This window comes from Vulpes vulpes, chromosome 5 (genome assembly GCF_048418805.1).
Source record: "Vulpes vulpes isolate BD-2025 chromosome 5, VulVul3, whole genome shotgun sequence".
Lineage (NCBI taxonomy): Eukaryota > Metazoa > Chordata > Mammalia > Carnivora > Canidae > Vulpes > Vulpes vulpes.
In genome coordinates, this window is record NC_132784.1 from 22,336,018 (window position 1) to 22,360,811 (window position 24,794).

Sequence of the window (24,794 nt, forward strand, 5' to 3'; positions counted from 1 at the left end):
TATGCATTTAATGGTAAGAACAATTTTCCACTTAGTAGTCTGTGGTTCCATACATTTCACCTTATTTCATCTCCACTTCTCACATATTCTCAGTGGTGCCTATTACTTTTAAACATAATCATATTGCAAGATGACTTCTCATCTCTGCACTTTTGGACTCGATGCTGAGTGGGGGAGGGATCCTCGCAGTGGAAGGTAGGCATATTCCTGGAACCCACACCTAGTTTTGGATAGCTGCAAACAACATAAATATATTTCACTCAACCTAAACTAAAAGTATTTTAAATTCAACATCCCTTAATTGAATCTTAAAAATGCCTACCATCACATCACACCAATACACACAAGGAGGAGTTCACATTGTATGGGTCATAGCAGAAGGAGCAGTGGACTTAACTGATTGGAATAAACGTATCAGAGTCAGCAAAAATATATGGCCATGTGAGGATGTAGTTCTAGGGTCCATTCCAGAGTCCTGAAAGGAGTATATACAAGTGCATTTTATTTAACATCTACCTCTGCATATGCACAGTATTTTAAGCCCATGGTTGGCCATTTTACATATATCTCATTTTATTCTCTCAATCAAACTTGAAATTTTGGAAATAATCTTACAAGTAATAAATCACAAGAGTCAGTTAAGTAAAAAAAAAAAAAAGAGTCAGTTAAGTTACATGATTCTAAGACTCTTCAAGTAGTAAATGATGAAGCCAGAATTTAATTCAGGTCTGTATTTTTCTGGAGCTCATATTAGGCTCTTTATTCAGGTTGGTCATAGACATTAATGGGTAAAGTAATTGATGCTTTATAAAAAGAAAATTTCTGAACCTTATCCCAAGGATCCCAGACTATTCTGATAATGATGGAATGAGAACAACCCACTGAAAAACACTATTTTATATCATGCTACTCTAATATATTTTAATTCCTTAATGCTTACTAAAATTATGAACCAAGCATTTGCATACCTAGTTAGAAACCTTCCCTCATATACTTGAGCCCATATACTTGAGCCACACGGCTCATATACTCACACTTGAGCCACACACTCATATACTTGAGCCACACGGCAAATCTTTAGCTCTTCCTAAGTCCTATGGCTGACATGAGTGGAGGAAGATAATTTCATTTCAGTCAGGGAGGTGATTCTGGAAGTGAGCAGCAGAAAGACAATGAACTTCAAGAAGATAAATCAAAGGTACTCAGGGAGCCCATGAATAAGAAAATGTGGAAGACTAAGACAGGTGAAATTCATGCTACAGAAACTTAATCTTTCATTTATTTACATGGTATATACAGGACCAGTCACATAAGTAAAAGCTTCTGTGTTCACTCTTCCCATTTATTTTTAATTTGGTGGGAGGCAATAGGAGTAGCTATAGATATATTTGTTTGAGAGTGGAAGTGGAAGCCTATAGAACTACTTTTGACCCACCTGGTCATGGCGTTTTCTGACATAGATGAAAGTAGTCCATGTGATCTGCCTGAAGAATTGGTGGAGGGACGCCTGGGTGTGTCAGCGGTGGAGCATCTACCTTGGGCTCAGGGCATAATCCTGGTCTGGGTATAGGGATAGGGCTCCCTGCAAGGAGCCTGCTTCTCCCTCTGCCTGTATCTCTGCCTCTCTCTCTGTGTCTCTCATGAATAAATAAATAAAATCTAAAAAAACATAGCTGGTGGAAACCTTCCCTTTTGCAAGGCCAAGCAGATTATTTCACATATATTTTCTTAAAATGTATTTTCTTATTTATTTATATATTTATATATTTTTTTACATTATTTAAAAAATTTTAATAGGCTCTGCACTCAATGTGGGGCTTGAACTCATGACTCTGAGATCAAGAGTTGCATGCTCTACTGACTGAGCCAGCCAGGTGCCCTTGAAATGTGTTTTCATTGCATTGTAATTCTCATCATTATTATTAAAACATTTAGTAAGTATTTTCTCTACTCAAAGTAATATGTTGACAGATGTAGTACTTGTCCTCTAGGCAGATTTGGCAATTAATTAAAACTACATGACCTTATTGAGCAGAACAGACTGTCCCTTTTCTTCATTTATACTAATGACTATTTTGCATACAACTGGTGAAATATAAACCCCAACAAACCAGGTCAGAGGCTTGCATACCATCCTTTTACACCCGGTGGGTTTTGCACACAGTACACAATGAGTCAGGAAATAATAATGCTTTCTCTACTATAGTATATTATAATTCTATCTAGCTCCTACTGAGGTTTACAGGCCTAGTGAATTCACAAAGATGACCTTAGTGAAGAATATTAAAAAAAAAAAAAGGAAACAATTCACAGAAAATGTATTGGACCATTTGGTGTCCTCTAGATTTTTACAAAATCAGGTGTTTGACAAGATACGATGCTACATCTACAGACTCAAAGTAGCTACAAACAAAGCACCTTTGCAAAAGTATTCTGTAGTTAATATACTGTCTTGATGGCCACATGGGGTTTGATTTTCTATACCATGTTGCCAGAAAAAAAAGAGTTTGAAAATTTACACACTGGGTTTCAAACAAATCCTACTTTGTCAAGTTTAATTTACAGGAGTAAACTCCAAGCATGGACTAAAATTGAACAACATTCTTTTGGCATGAGATTCAGCAGTAAATGTAAAGGCCAACAGCATGCATATACACATGTACAAAGGACAGGAGCACCTGCTCTCCACCTGCAGAAAAGACTACTGGAAACCCAGGTCAAGGATACAGAATGTGACTTACAGCCGACTAAGTCAATTTAATGAATTCTTTTTCCTCAAGAGAGAAGAAAATTGGTGTAGTTAAAATAACAATCCTTTAGTGTTCTTAGAACTAAAACTCTAAGGATCTCCTTAGGAATGTCTATCAGACTGTTCTAAATTAGTCATCATTAACAAATATTTATATATTAATATTAATCAACTTACTGTTAATATTATATCAGTTTTTTTTACCATTGCATTAAGGTGTAATCAGCATATGACATATTAGTTTCAAGTGTACAATATAATGATCCAATATCTGTATATGTTGCAAAATGACAAAATGGTCACTACAATAAGTCTAGTTAACATGTTACCATACGTAGTCACTATGATGTACATTATATCCCATGTTTATTTACTTGTTTATATCTGGAAATTTGTGTCTTTTCCCCCCTTCCATTCATTTTGCCCACCCTTTTGGCTCTGGCAACCACCAATTTCTTCTCTGTATCTGTGGAGTTTTTTTTGTGTTTGTTTATTTTTTAAGATTTCACATAAAAATGAGATCATGTAGTATTTGTTTTTCTCAAACTTACTTCTCTTAGTATCTTGCCCTCAAAGTTTAACCATGTTGTCATAAATATGTCAATTTATTATTAATCTACTTGAACTCTGAAGGGGACAGGGGATATGCCATCCCAAAATATTCCACTTTGGCATAAGACTTATTTTGAGTCAAAGGCATTTGAGTTCCTGAAATTTTTTGTCTTCTACAAGCAAAACTTCCTCAAATAGCTCAATTTTCATAAATCCCATCCAAAGAATTCTCTTCTTGGAGACAAGAAGCCAGCATTATAGATGTGTGTGTGTGTGTATATGTGTATATATATATATATATATATATATATATATACACACACACATAATATTATATATAATATAATGTATTATATTATTAAAATTATATAAATTTAAAATTATATAAATTAAAATTATATAAATTATATATATAATTATACACATATTTATAATATATATTATATGTGTTTGTGTGTGTATATTATATATATAATATATACACACACACACACATACACATACTATATACAACCTATGTATACACACTATATATATAGATATAAATATATAGATATACAGATATGCATGTCTTAACAAACCCTAATGTATAAGGAAGACATATAGTCCAATGTCTTTTTAACATTTGGTATTATAATTCTTTATAAAGCTAAAACATAAAAGAAAAGAATGAGCCAACCTAATCTGATTTTTGGGTTAAGCAGAGAGCAAACTACTACCACTACAGTACTCTAATAATGATAATAATAATAGATAATTAATATTGAGTTTTGATTTATTAGGTGTTATGCTAAATGTTTTCGATATATTATACTTTTAATTTTTACACATGTCCAATGAAGTAGATAGAAATTGTATTTTAATGAAAAAGTTAAGTTTTAGGGATGTTTTGATACTGTATGTAAGGAAGAAAACAGCAACAACAACAACAAAAAACTACCTTTTTAGTTTCAATGGCTAGGGCCTGCCTGAACTGAAAAACTGAAAAAGAGACAGATAATATAACAAGAGGAAAACAAGAAAAAAGAAAAAAACAAAAACAAAAAAAGATTTAAGCACACACATACACATGGGAATTCACAAAGAAATACGGTTCAAGGAAGTAGCCAGAATTTGTGGGATATATACTTCACCTTAGGCCAGTCAAAGAAAAAAGGATTTGAGGGGCACCTGGGTGGTTCAGTGGTTAAATGTCTGCCTTTGGCTCAGGCTGTGATCCCGGGGTCCTGGGATCAAGTCCCACATCGGGCTCCCTGCATGGAGCCTGCTTCTCCCTCTGCCTATGTCTCTGCCTCTCTCTTTGTGTTTCTCATGAATAAATACATAAAATCTTAAAAAAAAAAAAAAAAGGGAAGAGAAGAAAGGATTTGGGACTTCTGGGAAGGGGAAGGTAAATTATGGAAAGGGAACTAGAAAGTATGTTGTAAATGAGGGTTGTTTTGTAAAATTTCTTAAGCAGATTTAAATGGGTAGCTCCTCCACTGATGAGTTGTTAAGAGACCTCCTCCTGCCTGGTGAAGGAGAGAGAGACATTTTTTTTGCAAATGGCAATTTCCTTTATAAATGTTCATTTCTTTTACAAAAGGGAAATTTATGCTCTCTTTTAGAGCTTTTCCTTTATCTGCTGCTCCTCAATTGCCTTCAGCTCAAAATGGTCCTTATGCCAAAGAAGTATATTTTGGTTCCTTCCCTTCAATACTTTACTAACATTATATAACTAACAAGTGTGGCACAAAGATTTGACATCTGGTAAGCTATTTCTTAATTAAGGACATTGTACAACAAACACACATAATAATCTGATACATTTAACAATACATATTCTATGATCCTTCACGGCCTTGAAACATTTATGGTAAAATACTTCCTCCAAATCACTATAAATTATAAATTGGAATGATATTTGTAAAGTAAAATCTCACTTATTTGCTAGGTTTCCTGAAAGCAATCACTTGTCTGGCTTATTCACACATCCACTGATACTAACATAGATGAGTCCATTAAAAACCTGGATAGATCTTCTCAACAACTTTCCCTCTCTATCTGTTCATGGGCTGTAGACATTTGGGGCTGGGTTCTGGTGTTCTGGGTTTCAGAAACGAAAAGGCAATCAGACTGTGGAAAGGAATGAGGAATTGTTTTTTTCTAGTAGGCCTCTACTAGAACAAGGCAGCTTCCAGAAAGGAATTAATGAGAATAAGTGTTGACTAATCTGTTTCCCAGAAACTGCCTTTGAGCAACACCAGTCAAGACAACCAGAGCCCACTGACCACAAGGAGGAATAACATTAGCAAGAAAGAAGAACAAGAAAGATCCTAAAAATGCTATCCTAATGGCTCATTCCTACACAGCTTAGGTACCAGAATACTGCTGAAGGGATATAATTTTGCAGAGGGTAAGAATTTTTGTTCTGTTTTATTCTGCTGCTTGAATTTATTTTATTTTATTATATATTTTTTTTAATCTTTTTTTTTTATTTTTATTTACTTATGATAGTCACAGAGAGAGAGAGAGGCAGAGACACAGGCAGAGGGAGAAGCAGGCTTCATGCACCAGGAGCCGGATGTGGGATTCGATCCCGGGTCTCCAGGATCACGCCCTGGGCCAAAGGCAGGCGCCAAACCGCTGCGCCACCCAGGGATCCCCTTGAATTTATTTTAATAGAAAACACCAAATCCTTCTATTTCTCAATTACTGATGAAGTACAGAAAGCAAAGTACCTAAATGTAAAGAAAACGCTTTGAATTTTTAACCTGGAAACTAAACAGACCAGTAATTTATAAATGTAAATAATACAATAGGCACCTTGAATAGTAGGACTTTGTGAACCTAAAGATACCGTAAACTAAAGCACTTTCACATTTTATTCAGATGCATTTTTATTCAGACACATCCTACACCAGAATTTGTGTATTATTTTCATTTTTCAGGGTGTAGAACATTATGAAACTTTTCAGTAATGCTGACATCATCAATTCCTCATCTCCCATAAAAACTCAAAATTAAAGAGTCTTGACATATTTGAGTATTCATCTCTAATCCCTCTGGCTCACATCCTGACTCAAAGCTTTAAAATTTGCTGAAAGGATTTTAACTATCAGAGAAGATTGTATGAAGTGCTCTTAAAATCTGGTGTATCTAAGAACCATCTGAGAAACTTGTTAAAATGAAGGTTTCTCTTATCCCTCCAAGTACATTGCCAAATTTAGCATGTTTCATGTAATTTAAATAATGAAACACCCTATAGGATAAAGGCCAACATTATTTCTTTTCTTTTCTTTTTTTTTTTTGTATATTTTTTTATTGGAGTTTGGTTTGCCAACATATACTTTAACATCCAGTGCTCATCCCTTCAAGTGCCCCCTTCAGTGCCCATCACCCAGTCACCCTGTTCCCTCCCCCCACCTCCCCTTCCACTACCCCTTGTTTGTTTCCCAGAGTTAGGAGTCTCTCATGTTCTGTCCCCCTCTCTGATATTTCCCACTCATTTTCTCTCCTTTCCCCTATAATCCCTTTCACTATTTTTTATATTCCCCGAATGAATGAATCCATATAAAAGGCCAACATTATTTCTATGAGAAGAAAACTATTAGGATTTTCTTTTTAAAGATTTTTTTATTTATTCATGAGAGACACACAGAGAGAGACAGATAAAGGCAGAGGGAGAAGCAGGCTCCTCACAGGGACCCCGATGTGGGACTCCATCCCCAGACCTGGGATCACACCCTGAGCAGAAGGCAGATGCTCAACTGCTGAGTCACCCAGGCATCTCTAGAATATTTATTTATTTATTTATTTATTTATTTATTTATTTATTTATTTATTTATTGTTACTATTTAAAAAGATTGTATTTATTTATTTATGAGACACACACACACACACACACAGAGAGAGAGGCAGAGACACAGGCAGAGGGAGAAACAGGCTCCATGCAGGGAGGCCAATGAGGGGACTCGATCCTGGATTCCAGGATCATGCCCTGAGCTGAAAGCAGATGGCTAACCACTGAGTCACCCAGGGATCCTTCCCTAGGATTTTTAAAAGGCTAAAATAAACATCTAGGTGAGAAACTGTAGCAGATACAATGCATTTTAAATGTACTTTTGGACAACCAATACCGAAAGCAATGAAAATAAAGACATTTTAATGGTGTTGGATGGAACTCTCTTAACATATAGAATATTGGACTAAGGAGAAAAAAAGCATCGTGGTGAATGAGAAGTATAAAAAAAGAGAAAAAGCACATGTGGGTTTTACTAGCCTTTGTTTACATTATTTAGCAAAAAGAATAAATAATGAAATATCAAATTAAAAATAGCACATTCTCATCTTTTATAACTTATCAAATTATTTCCCCACATCATGGCATAGGTAATATAGATTGGCTAGCAGTTTCAAATAACTTTTTCTAGAAAAAAAATGTTGTCTATAAAATATAAAAAGTTGAAATGGGTATTTTTAAATCCCAGATCTCTTTTGAATGGATCACTGCTCCTCAAAATAAATCCCCACATGTAATGAATTTGTGTTATATATGATGCACACTCAACTAGTTGGATGACTGAATATTTTGCTCAGATGTTAAATATATGGTCAGTACCAAACTGATCATTATTTATATAGGAAATAAGATTTTTGTGTGGAGTCTATAGAAATACCATGTTGGAACAGATCATTACCCAAACAATTTTTATTTCACAAAATAAATAGTATGATCATTAAAATGAACTCTAGGAATACAATACTTGGAGCAGGTAGTGTATTTCCTTATTTTTTAATCTTTGAAGAGCTCATTGGTTCTATTATCAAGCCTGAAAAATCTTAAATTATTAAGTGAGTCATGTACATTGAGGAATTACTTTCTCATGAATTACTGAAACACTTGATTGCATTAGTAACAAATTCATTTCACTGTCGTATTTCAAGCCCAACCTTAACTAAATCTATGGTGCAGAGATAGACCTGCCGCAGTACCAGATTTATTGATAGAGTTTTAAGAGGTCTCTGCAGTATTCAAATTACTTTATATTCATTTAACACATTTGCTCTAATTAAAAAGTAAGATTTCACTTTCTCCAAAGTCTCCCTGTGTGTATGCTTGGGCCATTTAGCTCAAAAGAAAAAGATCAAGTGACAGATCAAAAGAAAATGTTAAAATATAAATTACATGCTTTAAGTTGCTTTCTCTGGATTTAGAAATGCTCAGATAAAAGTTGAAATTTTAGGGAATGGCTCTTGATTTTCTGTATTTTAATTTTCCAAGTCAATTATACTTTACATATAGGAAATGTCTCATGCATATTAGAAGACATATGGGTTTTCAATTAGTTCTAATTGAAGGGAAGCCCCCCATTGTCAAGATATTTGTAGAGTCAGTTGAGACTGTGCAATGTTAGTGGAATAATGAAATTATTTCAAATTCATTTACTTCTCAAGTTAAAACTAAAGATTTCCCAAAATGAGAGAAGATAAGACAAACTCTTCATCTCATCTTTGAAAATAGGAATTATGGGGTTGGATTCTGACCTAATCATTTAGGCTTAACATAGGACTATCTAAGTATTTGTTTCATTTCAAGCTTTTTCTAGCAAATTTCTTCTAATCTACATCAAGATCCAAGTAACTTACCACTCTCTGAGTAGGTAGACAAAAAGCACTTCTGCTACACAGAGCTGCTACCCAGAGAGCTAAAGAACCTTAATCACATTAGGTTTCCTTCTAAAACTCCAAGTGCTCTAGAGAATTCAGTCATAAGTATAGTTGTTCAGCTTAGTGATAACAAATAGCTAACGAGATGAAAGAACTAACCAGTTCCCTTCATTCACCTACACAGCCACTGATTTCAGTTATTTTTTTTTTCATTCATTCATTCTTTCATTGAAGCTCCATGATGTGTCTGGCATACTGTGATGGACACTGGGGTTATTATTATGTATAAAAGGAAAGTACCCATCAAGGAATTATGAGGGTGCATTACTTCATCATTTTGCAGATGTGACATCAGTTCTAGCAGAACATTAGAATCCAAGAAGATGTGTTGTTGGCCATTTTAGATATTAAATATAATGATAATAGTGAAAATAATCAAAGAAACAAAACCCACAGGTATTGGGCAGATAATAGAAGTGAATAAAGAGGTCAACAGGAATTGTGGTGGGCTTGAAGGTATGGCAAGACTGGAAGAATTCCTGCTCTTGTCACCAAATCTGAGTTTTAAGTGGGGGTGATAATTGTGATTTCTTATGTGACTCTCATGATGTTTCATCTAATAATTGCTCAATTTAAAAACCAAGTGAACAGAACATTGTGGTAGCCAAACATTACTTGGCCTGCGCATTTGAACCAGCAGCCATCATTTATCACATTTCATCATAAGCCCCAAATCATTAAAATTATTGACATCCTATGTTGTTTCTTTCTCTAAACAGTAATAGTTTGGTGAGTGCTTTCAAGCAGAGTATATGTTTCTACACATGTAGATCAACAGATTTATTTGTGTTTTAAGAAATAATTTTGTACTATATATATTATATTATTATTATTATTATTTTATTTATTTATTTTTTTAGAGAGGGAGAGAGGCAGGGGATAGGGGCAGAGGGAGAGGGAGAACCTTAAGCAGGCTCCATGCCCAGCATGGAGCTCATCTCAAAGCTCAATCTCACAATCCTGAGATCATGACCTGAGCTGAATTCAAGAGTTGGACACTTAACCAACTGAGCCCCCCAACACACCCTGTGCACATTTTTAAAGGTTACTTTTAATAATATATTTTAGAGATCATTTCCGGTAAGTATATGGAGAAGTAGGTTAATTACACTGACTAGTGCATTCTGTTTCCTCATATCGATACATCATATATTGTTTTGACCATTCTCTTTTAATTGGTATTTAATTATTTCTAGATCTTATTAAAAGTAATGCTGCAATAAAATAAAATATCTCTGTATGTGCATTTGGGTAGTCAGGCTCCTCTTCCAGACTCTCTAGGTTAAAACGAATGACTGAAACTGTTCTTTACCAGTCAGCTAAGTTTGGGTTTCTAGGTGTGTCTGCTGGTAATGTGATTAGGCAGGTAGGTAGGAACTGCTATTTTGGTCTATTCTGGGTAAGGCAGCTGTTGTAGCTCTGAGGTTGGGAATTGCAGGGGGTGATATGCCTTTCACTGAGAACAGTTTGAAAGGACTCTTGGATTGGCCCCCTACCCAAATGCAGTAGGATGGGTACCACAGTTACCTGGATTCTTGGATCAGGCTTACTAGATGGTCAGGACTGAGTACTGTATTCAGTAATCAATGGAGTTATGAATTAGCTTTCCCTGCCCTTGCAGGGCAGCAGGATGGGACCCAGGGCCTGCATAGCTATTTGTCTGGGAACTCAAATTGGATCAGAGTGTATTCTAAATTCTCCAGCAGATGAATCCACCAGTTTCTCTGCAGATTGGCAAAAGCATAGGCTGGGCTGTGTGTTCTAGTGCCACTGTACATAAGGCTGTAGAATGGGTTCTGTAGCTTCCTGGGTGCTCTGATTAGATTCCCTGAGAAGATAGGTTGAAGGTTGTATTTAGCAATTAGCAGGTCTATAAGTTTGATTCCCTGCCTGAGTGCTGCAGGAGAAGCAGCTCTAAAGCCAACAAAGCATGTTACCTTAACTCAAGCCAACCCACACTCCAAGTTTCAAGCTGATCAGGTTTTCTTTGAAAAAGAAAATATTTACCACCTGCCCTTCTCTAGGCTCCAGTACCACTAGACTGAAGAGGAGTTGTCCCCAGCCATTTTGGTCAGATGGAGCTAAAGGACATTCCATGTGGATGGGGCTATGTCTCAGCTCCCTTGCCTGGGTGGTAGTAAGGCAGCAGGAGTTGGGGGGTACAGAGTGAAGGGTTGCTCTAGACTACTCTCAATTTATCAGATAGGCTGTTTGGAAGACCCTGGTTCTACCCACAGATTCAACTGCCAATCCCATGGTGCAAGATCAGAATAGGGGCTCCCATAAAGCAATCCCAGGGATGGGGTGGGCTGGTAGTCCCTTCTCGGTTCTCTTTTCCCACTGGAGCAACCAGAGGTCCAAGAGAGTTCTCTCTGCATGGTGCTGACTGTTCTGGGGGAAGAACAACGTGGTCAGTGTGTATCTCTTCTCTTACCCCCTAATGCGAATGGGTCTTGGTCCCTGAGGAGCAGGGAAGTGTTTCTCAGTGGGGGTCCTCAACAGCTCTTACTTCTCCTTCTTCTTCTTGTGAAGGAAGCAAAGGAAGGAACTGTCTATTTCACTACTTTGGTGACATCACTCTCCACAAGCTTTCTTATTGTTTTGTTTATCTGAAGGGTGAAAAAATTATATGTCATGATATTTTTTTCATTGCTACAATAGTGTATGAGTTTTGAATTTTTTAATGTTTTATGTTTAATTTTATGTATATAAAATCCATATTTCTTACCTATTAATTTTCTCATTTTTTTATGGAAAATTTATTATACACTTTGATATTAATCCTCTTTCTGTTACATATGCTTCAAATACCATATACCAGAATGCTATTTTGTTCTTCGTTTAAAAATAAATAGTTATAAAATCTGCCATGAATTTTTATAATGGCATAAGGATTTTTGTTAATTTTGGAAGATCTTATCATGAGATTATTGTATTTTGCTTTAATTCTAAAAATATCTTTATTACAATTCCATTTGAGATTTGTTTCCATACATTGTGTGAGATAAAAATCAATTAATTTTTTCTTGCAAATAGATTCCTAGTAATTCCAACATCACTTAGGAATTACCGTCCTTTTTTCATCACCTTAAAGTTCCTCCTTTACCATGTGATTTATTGTTAATATTTTCTGGTCTGCATTTCGGTGTGTTGCATTCCATTAACCTATTTGTCAATTCCCATGGTAACACTAAACTGTTTAAATAACAATAGCTTTACCACATATTTTGATAACTTGTAGGGCCAGAATCAACTTTGCCCCCAGAGTGTCACATTTTCATTGAGCACACACGGATTTCCCTACTTCAGTCCTATTTTTGCCAATGCCAGTCTTTTCAAAGATAATTTCCTCATCTTACATGAGGGGGCTTATTTGGGATGCTTTCCATTCAACAATGCCTCTACTCCTGCTACTACTACCACTGGCTACATGCTATTGGGTGTGTACTCTGTGTCAGCTAACTTTCTATGTATTTTAAATATTGACAGTTTTTAATTAAGGCTGTGCAAAAATCTTTTCAAGTATTGTAGCAGATAGCAAGCACTCTAAGCATATTTTCTCAAATCCTCTTACCATTTTCTTGCACACTGGCTTCCCTGTGATTACTATCACCAGCCAACATCTGTATCTCTTTGTGACAAAGCTAGACTCATGTTGCCAGACTGTTTTGCCTTTGCACAGGGATAGGCAAGTTCTAGGGACATTCCTCTAGGATAGCTTTAACCCATGACTCTCAATGCAGAATATAAATTTTCTGGTTCCCTATCTCCATGCCAGCTCTTAGGTGAGGCTTCCCCTGTCACCATGGATCCCCTGTGGGACCAAAGCAAACCCTCCTCTGTATTGTAGTGGTAACTCCTCCTTCCCTTTTCTCCCCCCACCCCTTCATTTCCTTGCCATACTTTCCTAGGAATACTTCCTAATAAATCACTTTCACACAAAAACTTACCTCAGTATCTGCTCCTAGGTTACGTATTTTAAGACAGTTATAATGTTAAGTCCATATTAAAAAAGAAAAACCAAAATACTGAGAGTTTACAGATCAACTCAATGTCACATAGAAAGTACTAAGTGGCAAAAAGGACTAAATCTTATCATGAAATTATTCATAAATTCAAGATTTTTGGATTTAATTTACACTTGTCACTAAAAGTAATCACAGATCAGACTTCTCTGGGTGACTTCTAGTCAACCCACAGCTGCTGCCAGTGCACTCTGTAGTATCTGCTGTTACAGTCCCGTGGGTTCACTCTCCAGACAACAAGAACTAGAGAATGACAGTGAAGAGTGTGCTAGATGGTGCCCTTTAACCAGATTCTCAGACCACAGTTGTCTGGACCTTCTTTCCCTTGTGCATCTAGATTAGAGTTGGCCACAATAGAAACTTGAGTAAGATCTGAAAGCCACAGTCATTGTTCTCAGAGAGTGTTTGCAGTCAGGTGCAATGGAGACAAATGCAGAGGGGCCCTTCTTTTCTTGTATGTCCCATCTGTGTCTCTCCCTTCTGCTGGCCAGCACGGACCCCCAGCTCACCTTGATGCTTGATGGAGGAGATCCGCCAATAGTACTAACAGAGGTAAAGTTCCAAAGACCTCTGAATGAGCTCTGCTTTTGTTACTCTCCTTTGGCTGCTGGGTGTACCTGGCTCCTTGGATTTTGCTGAAAGTTGAGTCATTCACCTGAACTGTTTTTTCAGGAGGATGGGCTAGTGACCTTTTTATTTTTTTTTTCATTGCTTAAATACACCATCCAGATTTTCACCTTCCCAGCTTCTCCCATCTTATGCAATATCTTATTCCAAGTCACTTAGTCCCTTCCTGCTCAGTAGCCATGCTTCCCTGATTGAACTCTGACAGATGCAAAAGTGTTCGATATCAAGAAACTTCTAATTGATACTTTCTCCCAAAACACTTGAAATAACACCAAAAGGAGAAAATCCTTATAGTTTTTTTTTAATTTTTATTTATTTATGATAGTCACAGAGAGAGAGAGAGAGGCAGAGACATAGGCAGAGGGAGAAGCAGGCTCCATGCACCAGGAGCCCGACGTGGGATTCAATCCCGGGTCTCCAGGATCGCGCCCTGAGCCAAAGGCAGGCGCTAAACCACTGTGCCATCCAGGGATCCCCTTATAGCTTTTTTATAGTCAAATATAGTTTATTTTCTTTATTCTGAGCATTTTAGAAGTATCTTCTTTGCACATGCAAGATCTCTTTTCCCAACAAAGGCTGTACTATTTCTCTTCTAACTTCCCTCTTTTCTTTTTTGCAAATGTAAAAATACTAAAGGAAGGAATTCTGAAGTAAAAACATGCTGCATGCCTTTTCCTCCCTAGATTTTTTAGGAAATTATATTGCTTTAATCTTACTTAAGAACTGACACAACCGGAAAATTAAGAATCTATGAAATCAACTCATGCCAATTCATGAGCATAAAGCTTGACAATCAAATTATGCAAACCAGGGAAATTTTTAAAAAATAGTCTGGGGTATATTAATAGTAATTTTTCTTTTACTGATAAGAATCTCACCATTTTTATGGGTTACTATGGAGTTAACTTAAGGCATTTAATGTTACAGTAAAAAAAAAAAAAAAATCAAATTTAGATTCCTAACTGGGAGGAGGCAAATTTGAAGGATTTAAATTAGATATAAATAGTCAATAACTGAAATATTTCCATAATGATGAAAATCATTAAAATGATCTTAAAATGAAAAAAATAGGCTACTATCCTCACACTACCAATTGACCTAAATAAAAGTATCTAATTTTATCACAGCAAAAAAAGAAACTAATGTAAAATTTAGGACGTCATGACCCTGGAGGAAATCTCAGACAGGCAGCATATTGGGTTTCTGTCCTGTGTAAATAATTCTATAAGCACAAAAGCCCAAAGAGTTTCATTACAGCAAATTAATGTCAGGGGAAGAATAAAAAGTGACAGAAAAATGGAGGGAACTCAAGAAGTCTAGTACAGCAGGGACCCTTACAAGGCAGATTTATTGTGTCATAGAATGGAGGAAGTCACCTAAATGGAGGAAGGTATGGAAAGAACTGCTTTCTATCCTTACTTTCCAAAGTCTGGGGTAATTAAAATTGATGATAGTTTTCTCTTACTTTTCCTATCCATGAAATCTCAAATCCATCCAAAAACATTTTTAAAAAAAGGAAAAAAAAGAAAGAAGTAGCACATATAATTTCAGTGCTCGCAAGGAATATCCCTAAAGAAAATGCAGAAAATGTTTTGATAGAAACATAAATGGAGGTCACAGTAGGAGAAGTTGGGAGTAAAAAGTCATAAGAAAAGTTGGGGTTGGAATATAATGTTGGAATAAGTCAGAAATGATGGGTTGAAGTTAATGGTATTAGTTTACAGTGGAAGAAGATGTGCTTGACAAATTGTGGTGAGGGTTCAGGGTTGACAGATCATGCTCCCATCTGAAGCATTCTCTACGGGATCATTTTTTGTGGGTCACATTGTAGCTTTTCTTTTTCTTCTCCTATAATGACTAGTGAGGCAGTGAATAGAGATAGTAAAGATTTAATAATAATTTTAATCAAATTTGAAGGTGAAGCATTAGCCTGGACTAGTGTGAGGCAAAATAAGAGTTTAAATGCAAAACTTAAGGAGACACTTACTCTCGGGGTCATGAAAAGGCTGGTCCTGCAATTGCACGATCCTGTCAGTAAGCTCTTCCTTAAATTTTGTGCATCAGGTCCCTGCCTTGCTTTGCCAGTACTCCTGGACCTGAGGATAGAGAGTGTATGGAAATTCGCTGAGAAAGTAGAATCAAAGGAAGAAATTTTAAGCTAGAGGAGAGAGATATACACACGTCTGTGGTCACCTGAAGCAAGAATTTGGGACACAGTATTAGGGGAGATGCTAATCAAAGCAGGTGGTTCACTTCAGAAAATTTAAGCACATAGTATTAGTCATGTCCTGAGAAATACATCAGAACGGGTGACCAGCAGTTTGAAAATAGTCATATATAGAAATCACAGGAATTGGAGTTCTAGGCACGATTCACAGAGTAAAGACAAAACTAACTTTAGAACAAGGTAATGGTTAGTTTTAAAGACATTAGGCCCCAACAGGGACTAGGAGAACTGAAATAGTGACACCAGTGTGAGAAATTGGCTATCCGGTGAGGCCTTGGTCAAAGACACAGGATAAGACCTCACCTGTCAGATGGTTGAATTGTTTAAATGCTAAAATTTGGGAGCCCATCTTATTCCCAAATAATGAACAAACTAGTACTGAGATGTGGCAGTACTGAGCTTTTAGTCAGGTAATCCTAGCTGACCATAAAGAAGAATCTTAAGGATAGTGAACTACAATGGGCAGGATGATGATCTACCAAAAACTGTTCATGCTCTAGTTCTCAGAATCTGTGAATACAATAGATTACATGGAACAGGCAGTAAAATCATGGTAGCAGATGGAATGAAGATTGCTAATAGGCTAACCTTATATTACTGAGACTATCCTAGATTATGTGAGTGAGCTCAAAGTAATCTCAGGTGTACTACAATATGCAAAAGAGACACAGAAGAGTCAGTATCAGAGTGATGTGATGTGAGAAAGCCCCAACTGGCCATTTCTAGGTTTGTAGATGGAAGGGGGTAAATGGCCAAAGAGTGAAGGCAGTTTCTAGAAGCTGGAAAAAGAAAGAAAATTATTTTTTTCCTAGAGCCTCTGGAAAGGAACATAGCCTCATTGACTCTTTGATTTTAGACCAGTGAGAGCCATTTCAGATTTCTGAGCTCCCAAACTATAATGTAAATACTTCATTTTGTTTAAACTAGTAGCTTTATGTTAATTTGGCATAGCAACAATAGAAAACTAATACATGAACCAAGTAACTGGCGCAAAGTTGATACAATCCTTTCCTCCATCTCCTAACACACATACTTTTGGTCTCAAATTTAGGCAAAGGAAGCTGATAAAATACATAACATCTGAAGTGAACACAATCAAATTTCAAAATCCAAGAGACAAACTATGGGATTAAAAACTTTATTTTTTTAAGATTTATTCATTTGTTTATTTATTTGAAAGAGAGAGAGAGCTGGGGGGGGGGGCAGGCAGAGGAAGAGGGATAAGCTGACTGTGCTAAGTATAGAGCCCCACTCGGGGTTCGACCTCATAACCCTTAAATCATGACCTGAGCTGAAACCAAGAGTCCAATGCTTCTTAACAGACTGAAACACTTAGGCGCCCCAGAATTAGAAACTTTTTAAGTTTATCTTCTTTAAGAAGGCCTTACTTCATATGGAACACAAAGAACTGGTTAATTTTGGGTGAAGAGTAAAAAAGAACATTTCAGTTGAGGGGTTCTTCATAAGCAAGAGCAGAAAGTTGGGAATGGAATAGAAAGGTAATGGTGAAGAGGACACACAGATCTGGAGGAGAGCGCATGTGAAGAATGGTCATTCAGAGAGACAATGACTGTGTTTTGTGTGAGTGGCACTGTCTCTTCATTGATCAATTGTCATTCATTGAAGGTCTATTATGCACCAGGCACCATTTTGGTGGTGGAGATACAGTGGTAAACAAGACAGTAAGGCACCTGATCTCCTACAGCCTACCTTCTAGCAGGTAATGTATTTTTTAGGAAGTGCTTTAATTGACTATTTATTTGTTTTATCTCATTAGTCACTACAACCACCAAACAAGGCGATAAGAACTAGGGCATTCACATTTTACAGGTGGAGCACAAAACTGCTCATGGTTTTCTTCAAGGACACCTAACGGTAGGTGTTAGTACCAGAATTTGAACCAAAACTATGTAAGTCAGAGTGCGCATGCTTAATTACTATGCTGCCTGCTAACAAGTAGAGAAAAGTTCAGGTGGGTAAGGTAGCCCAAATAGTTGGTGACTTTAATATGTTAAAGTTTTTTTTTTTAAGATTTTATTTATTTATTCATGAAAGACACACAGAGAGAGGTAGGGGGAAAGCAGGCCCCCTGCAAGGAGCTGGATATGGGATTCGATCCAGGACCCAGACCACTCCCTGTGCCGAAGGCAAATGCTCAACCGCTGAGCCATCCCTGTGTCCCTAAAGGTTTTCATTTAAGAATGAAAACTACCATTTATTTGAGAGAGAGAGAGAGAGCACGAGTAGGGGGAGGGCCAGAGAGAGAGGGAGAAGTAAACTCCTCACTGAGCAGGGAGCCCGATGCTTAACCGACAGAGCCACCCAGTTGGCCTGGTAATGCAATCCTTTGACATTCTTCATTATGCTAAGTGTAGATGTTCTATAGTCCTCAAGGCAATCATTCAGGACTGGTGTTATTATACCCATTTTACAGATGGAGAAACTAAAGTTCAGAGATCTTAAATGATTGCTGAGCCAAGTGATTGCTGAGTGGCCAAGAGCACTCAGCAAGCATCAGAGATGAAATCAAAACCGTGTTTGTATATGAAGAGAAACAAAGATACTCTTGACACAACTTCGTATACTTACTCAAAACTAAAAGTGAAATAGAGAAGACTCATTTGTTCTCACTATAAATATATCACTAGACACATATTTAAGTTTCATTTTAGCATAATATGCTGCTATGTGGGAGGAGGAAATAAAATGAAGTAGTAGTGGAGCAATCTAGACTCATGCATAACAGGGAGCAAATGGCCAGATCTCCGTGTCATTAGAGCCTTTACTTTATAGAAAAGCCCTTTCTGTCTTCCCCTAGGGGGAAGGGTACAACCTTCTGGGTACGACCCACTTACAGCGGTTTGGGAAAATAAAGATCTACATAAAAGCTGACCTTAACTTTTGGAATTATTTAAATTAAGAAACTGATGCAGCATTGCAAGCGGTTATGAAGACAAAAATATTTTTATGTCCACTTGAAAAAATAAAAAAAAAATTGAATGTTATGTTTTAATAATATTTTTTCTCAAGGGTCAGAGAAATATTGTTTTTTAATAAAACTTAGAAGAAGAAAACTTTTTACAGTGCATTGTTAGTATATGATTAAGTTAATTGCTATATAAATGATTAAAAAAAAACAAAAAAAAAATGATTAAACTCTATATAGTCCTTATTTCTAATTTTCTTCTGATTGACAGATGTACTTACCACAAAAGCTATTTTAAGACAAGCTTTTGAGAAGAACGGCATTTTTTAGCCCCTAGTCTCTTGCAGAATTCTGCATTTCGTTATGCCCTGCCGTCAGTTTAATTGGGAGCACCTCGTGAAAATATGATCTATGTATGTTTTATTCTGTAATGTAGACTTTGAAAAAAGGAAAACATTTTTATTACACTTGTGTCTGGTTTCTTAGCTCAATGATATACTTTCCTTGGGGTACATAATGCAAAACCAAGTGTTAAAAAATGGGAAAGAAAACCAATAATTCTGACTTTGGAGAATGTTATGGTGCAAATTAAATATATTTATTGAATAACACACTTTTTTTTTAGTATTTTCTATGGGATTTCATCCAACAGAGAGTGACTTCTTTAAATGCAGGAGTTTTAGGAAGGAAAGTGCCAGTGGGCATGGCACTCTATGTGGTTAATCATGGAGTTTCATTCCCCAGCACGTATGCACAGCGCCTCCTAGAAGACACTTTATAGTTATCATAATCCACTCCTGGGGCCAACTCTTGTCCTGGCAACGTGGGATGGACTCACTCTAGGAAATCCATTCTCTGGTCTTTTCATATAAAGTTCACTGAAATCACTCTGGCTACTCATTTATTAAATTATCTTCTCAATCAGTCTCAGGCAACCCAGAATGTGATTGATCTCAGAGAAAGGAGCTGCTTTATCTATACCACGTGGAGCCAGTTTGGTCCTGGAAATTAGAATATCTTTTCTTTTGCCAACATAGTATATATTCATCAGACCACTAACTTTTCAGCTTTTTTTTTTTTTTTCAGGTAAACATGAAATTACAAATACAAGACTACAGCCTCAAGTTCAGTGCTGCTATTAATTTTTAAAGCAAGTCAAAATTAAATCAATTTTTAAAAATGGCAGCACTAACACAAAGGTCTCAGTGGCCTCAGCTTTTATGGAGTGAGAATTCAAATGTGTCACATTGAAAGGAAAGCAACAATTCCATTAAAAATACCTGATTTCCAAGTGGCATTTAAGGAAACGGGAGATGAATAAAAAACAAATAAAATTGAAAAGAGGAGCTTGTTTCATAAATTATAAATGATGTACCTATTAGCAGAGTCATAAAGCAAGAAAATAAGGTAATTGGACTGACGGCAGGAAGAGGAAAGTTATGTAAATGAAGAGAGCCTTGTTAAAATAATCAAGACAAAGAGATTCACTGATTTAGAAGGTAGCAGATTTTGAATTGCTGTTATAATTAATCCTTTTCTACTTTTTCAAAGGATCCCTTTTACTTGAAACAAATTAAAGTGGGTTGGACAAGATCAGCATAAGTTGAAGCTTCAAAGTGATGCTACAGCTAGCACTAGCTCTAGAAAGATGCTCTAAAAATTGCAAATCCTCAGAATATAAAGTAATATGACCCACTTCTTTCCCCCAACCACCATGTTTTATGAAGTACTCTAACTGGTGATAGAAAATTGATAGAACTCGCTACCTTTAAGCTCTGCAATTGCTCACAGGTAAGACCTCTCTCATTTATGCTTCAAGTTTTCTTTATTAATCAATATGAACCCATTGTTAACACAACTCTGTGTTCCTCAGCTAGGTTTAATGGACACACTAGGGAACTCTCTTCTGGTGGAAAAAAAAAAAGTTCTTGTCTCAAGGGTGGGATTATAATAAACTAAGAAATAAAAAGCAAAATATCTCCCACCTCCATCTACCTGAAAGTGTATATACATATAATGACACACTCACCCTTATATTTCATATAAGAAACAAAATAAGTTATACAATTCTAACAAAAATAATGAATCTATTTTCATCTTGGCAAAATTAATTACATTTATACATGACATAATATGAATGCTCCTTCCAAAGAACTTACTTATTCTGATGATGCATTTTTCAGCACATTTCAATATTCTTTCATTTATGGAACACTAAAAAAAATCTGTATTTGATTTTTACTCTGACCTCATTTGTAGAGAATACATTCATCTGCATGCATAATACCTGCATCTGGGTGTAACACAAGTCTGAGTAGAGTATTGATCCTGAGAAACAGAGGCCAAGAACTGTGAAATAATTTGTCTAAGCTTCCACAGTTACTTCTGGAGGAACTTGACTTTGAACCATAACCTTAGCTACTACATTGTACTATTTCTATTTTTTTTAAGATTTTTTTTTTTATTTATTCATAAGAGACACAGAGAGAGCGAGAGGCAGAGACACAGACAGAGGGAAAAGCAGGCTCCAAGAAGGGAGCCTGACGTGGGACTCAGTCCTGAGTCTCCAGAACCACACCCTGGGCTGAAGGCAGCGCTAAACCACTGAGCCACCTGGGCTGCCCCAACATTGTACTATTTCTTTAATATTTTTTCAAATAAGATATTGGATTTTCAATAATACAAAAAATTGTTTATCTAATCATATATACTTTTTCATTCACTGTATCCCTACTTACTCCTCATGCTTATGGACATGAATTGTTTGAAGATGCATGCTTGTAATCACTGCCTCTATCTTGGAAAAAAGAGCATTTGGTTATTCATGCCAACTTGATGGCTCAAATATTTTATTCTCTAGATATAGATGTTCTGGTATAGCCAGCACATTGATTATGCTTCTTAATTATGTTTTATTCTATTGAGCCACTTACTACAAATGAATAAATTGGACCTTATCTAGGCAAACCCATGATTCATAGTGCATTTTATTCTAAAAGTATTTCTTTTTTTTAGATTTAAATTCAATTAATTAACATACAATGTATTATGGGTTTCAGAGGTAGAAGTCAGTGATTCATCAGTCTTATATAATGCCCAGTGCTCATTATATCACATGCCCTCTTTAATGTTCATTACTCAGTTATACCAACCTTCCATCCACCCTCCTCCCCTCCAGCGACCCTCAGTTTGTTTCTTATAATTAGGAGTTTCATGGCTTGTCTCCCTCTCTGATTTCATTGTTTTATTTTTTCCTCTCTTCCCCTATGATCCTCTGTTTTGTTTCTTAAATTCCACATACGAGTGAAATCAGATTATAATTGTCTTTCTCTGATTGACTTATTTTGCTTAGCAAAATATCCTCTAGCTCCATCTACGTCACTGAAAATAGCAAGATTTCATTTTTTTTTATTACTGAGTAGTATTCCACTATATATATCACTGCCTCTTTATCCATTCATCTGTCAGTGGATATCTGGGCTCTTTCCATTATTTGGCTATTGTGCACATTGCTGATATAAACATTGGGGTGCAGGTACCCTTTTGGATCACTACATTTGTATCTTGGGGATAGATACCCAGTAGTGGATTGCTGGATCATAGAGTGGCTCTATTTTCAACTTTTTGAGGAACCCCCATACATTTTTCCAGAGTGGCTGCACCAGCTTGCTTTCCCATCAACAGTGTACAAGGGTTCCTCTTCCTCACCAACATCTGTCATTTCCTGACTTGTTCACTTTAGCCATTCTGACTGGTGTGAGGTGGTATCTCACTGTGGTTTTGGTTTGTATTTCCCTGATGCTGAGTGATGTTGAGCATTTTTTCATGTGTCTGTTGGCCCTTTGTGTATCTTCTTTGGAGAAATATCTGTTCACGTCTCCTGCTCATTTCTTGATTGTATTATTTGTTCTTTGAGTTTTGAGTTTGATAAGTTTTTTTTTTTATAAATTTTGGATACTAGCCCTTTATCTGATATGTCATTTGCAAATATCTTCTCCCACTCTGTCAGTTGTCTTTTGCTTTTGTTGACTGTTTCCTTTGCTGTGCAAAAGCTTTTCATCTAACAGAGCAAAATACACCCAGAATCTAATGTATGGCTGAATTCTCTTTACTTGTTTAGTATAAGAGTATTTCTTAAAGTGAGAGACAGGTACACTAAACCAGCACTAACAAATTTTTTAAAACTCTGAGTGCAAATATAATGCAAAATTTAGTACATTTTACAAAACTTGTGATCATGTTAAATGTATTTATTACCCTCTATCTTTCAGAATTTTGTTATTGAAACTGAAAAGTGATAGAATAGCTCAAAATATTCATTTATCCAAGTGTACTATAAAATGTAAATGCTGTAAAAGTGACTATGAGCCCATGCAATGGAAAGTTCATGACTATATTTCTTTTAAATCTAATTCAAAGTGGCATTTAAAAAATATTTTCCCAATTCTCTTAAAAATAAATATTCCATTGATTTCCAAATTACTATTTAAAACAAACAGAAACTCATAACAAGATAAACATTAAGACTCAAATACGTAAATGGGTAAATGAGTATGCAGTTCACAGAACACAGAACTGAATAACATAATTTAAAAGTATGCTCAATCTTACTTATAAGCATAGAGATGTAAATTGCTCCCCTCCTTTTTTATTTGCAAACTAACATGGTAACATTCGATGCTGGTGAACATGCAGTGAGATAGGTATCCTGATACATAGTAGGGGTATTATAAAAGTCTATGGTTTCCCAGAAATTAACTCAATGATATCTATGAATGACTAATAAATACTTGTGATTTTTATTCCAGTAGTTTTACTTTTAGAAAACATTTCAAGAAAACTACCAGGAACATAAAAATGCCTACAAATACCTTTTTAAAAAATCCTGAAATGGCACTTTTATAAATATTTAAACATAGAAGGGGCTTAATTCCACAAAACAAAGGAATTATACAATAAATTATATTTTGGTCATAGAATATTGTATTACATAGCCATTAAAATTATGTTCATAAATGCTTGATTTAAAGGAAAATCTTTGTTTTAAAAATAGTGTTAAGGGGATCCCTGGGTGGCTTAGCGGTTTAGCGCCTGCCTTTGGCCCAGGGCATGATCCTGGAGTCCTGGGATCAAGTCCCATGTCCGGCTCCCTGCAGGGAGCTTGCTTCTCCCTCTGCCTGTGTCTCTGCCTCTCTCTCTCTCTGTCTCTTAAATAAATAAAATCTTTAAAAAAAAATAAAAAATAAAAATAGTGTTAAAAAGAAAATCTCAACCCTAAAATATGTATATACACAGAAAAATCAGGATTGTAACAGCAGGTAAGAGTAAGTATCTCTCATTGGCAGAATCTGTAGATTATTTTTATTATCTTCTTTATCCTTTAAATATTTGAGAATGAATATCTACTACATTTAAAATTATATGTTTTATATATGTGTCTATGCATATGCATGCATGTATACATACACATATATAAATGCAAACATTTGTATTTTATAAACCTCTACTACTTAAACATCAATTCCTTGTTACCTATGTATTCTTTTTTATTTTTTTAATATGAAACTTTTGCATTTGATTACTTTTTAAAAATTAAACTCTATGCCCAATGTAGGGCTTGGACTCACAACCCAAGACCGCAAGTCACACGCTCCACTGACTGAGCCAGCCACGTACCCTCATTACCTATATATTCTTTTGTCTTTTACACAGATATTTTATCTGCAGTTTTAGCTCAAAAGAACGCCACATTAACAAATAATTTCAAAAGCATACCATTGTTCGCTCAATTTCTCAGTCTAGGATGTAGCTTTTGCTTATCAAATATTAATAAATGACTGGTCACTGGTTTCCCTTCTTTAAAATTTATAGATTCTTTTTAATCTATGCATTTTTTGGTCTCAGCAGATGAATGCAGTAATAAAAGATGTCATCCCACCAATTTGGAATGTATTTCAGTTAGGGACATTGATAATAGG

At 35.9% G+C, this 24,794-nt stretch overlaps 1 long non-coding RNA gene across 1 annotated transcript in view; it reads left to right on the forward strand.

Annotated features, from left to right (window-relative positions):
- The window catches only part of LOC140598873 (uncharacterized), a 72,944-nt gene that overhangs the window by 40,856 nt on the left and 7,294 nt on the right, over positions 1–24,794 (forward strand). The window contains exon 2 of the long non-coding RNA XR_012001423.1: positions 5,525–5,696. This is a non-coding gene — a long non-coding RNA (uncharacterized lncRNA). The remainder of the gene's footprint in view (positions 1–5,524; positions 5,697–24,794) is intronic.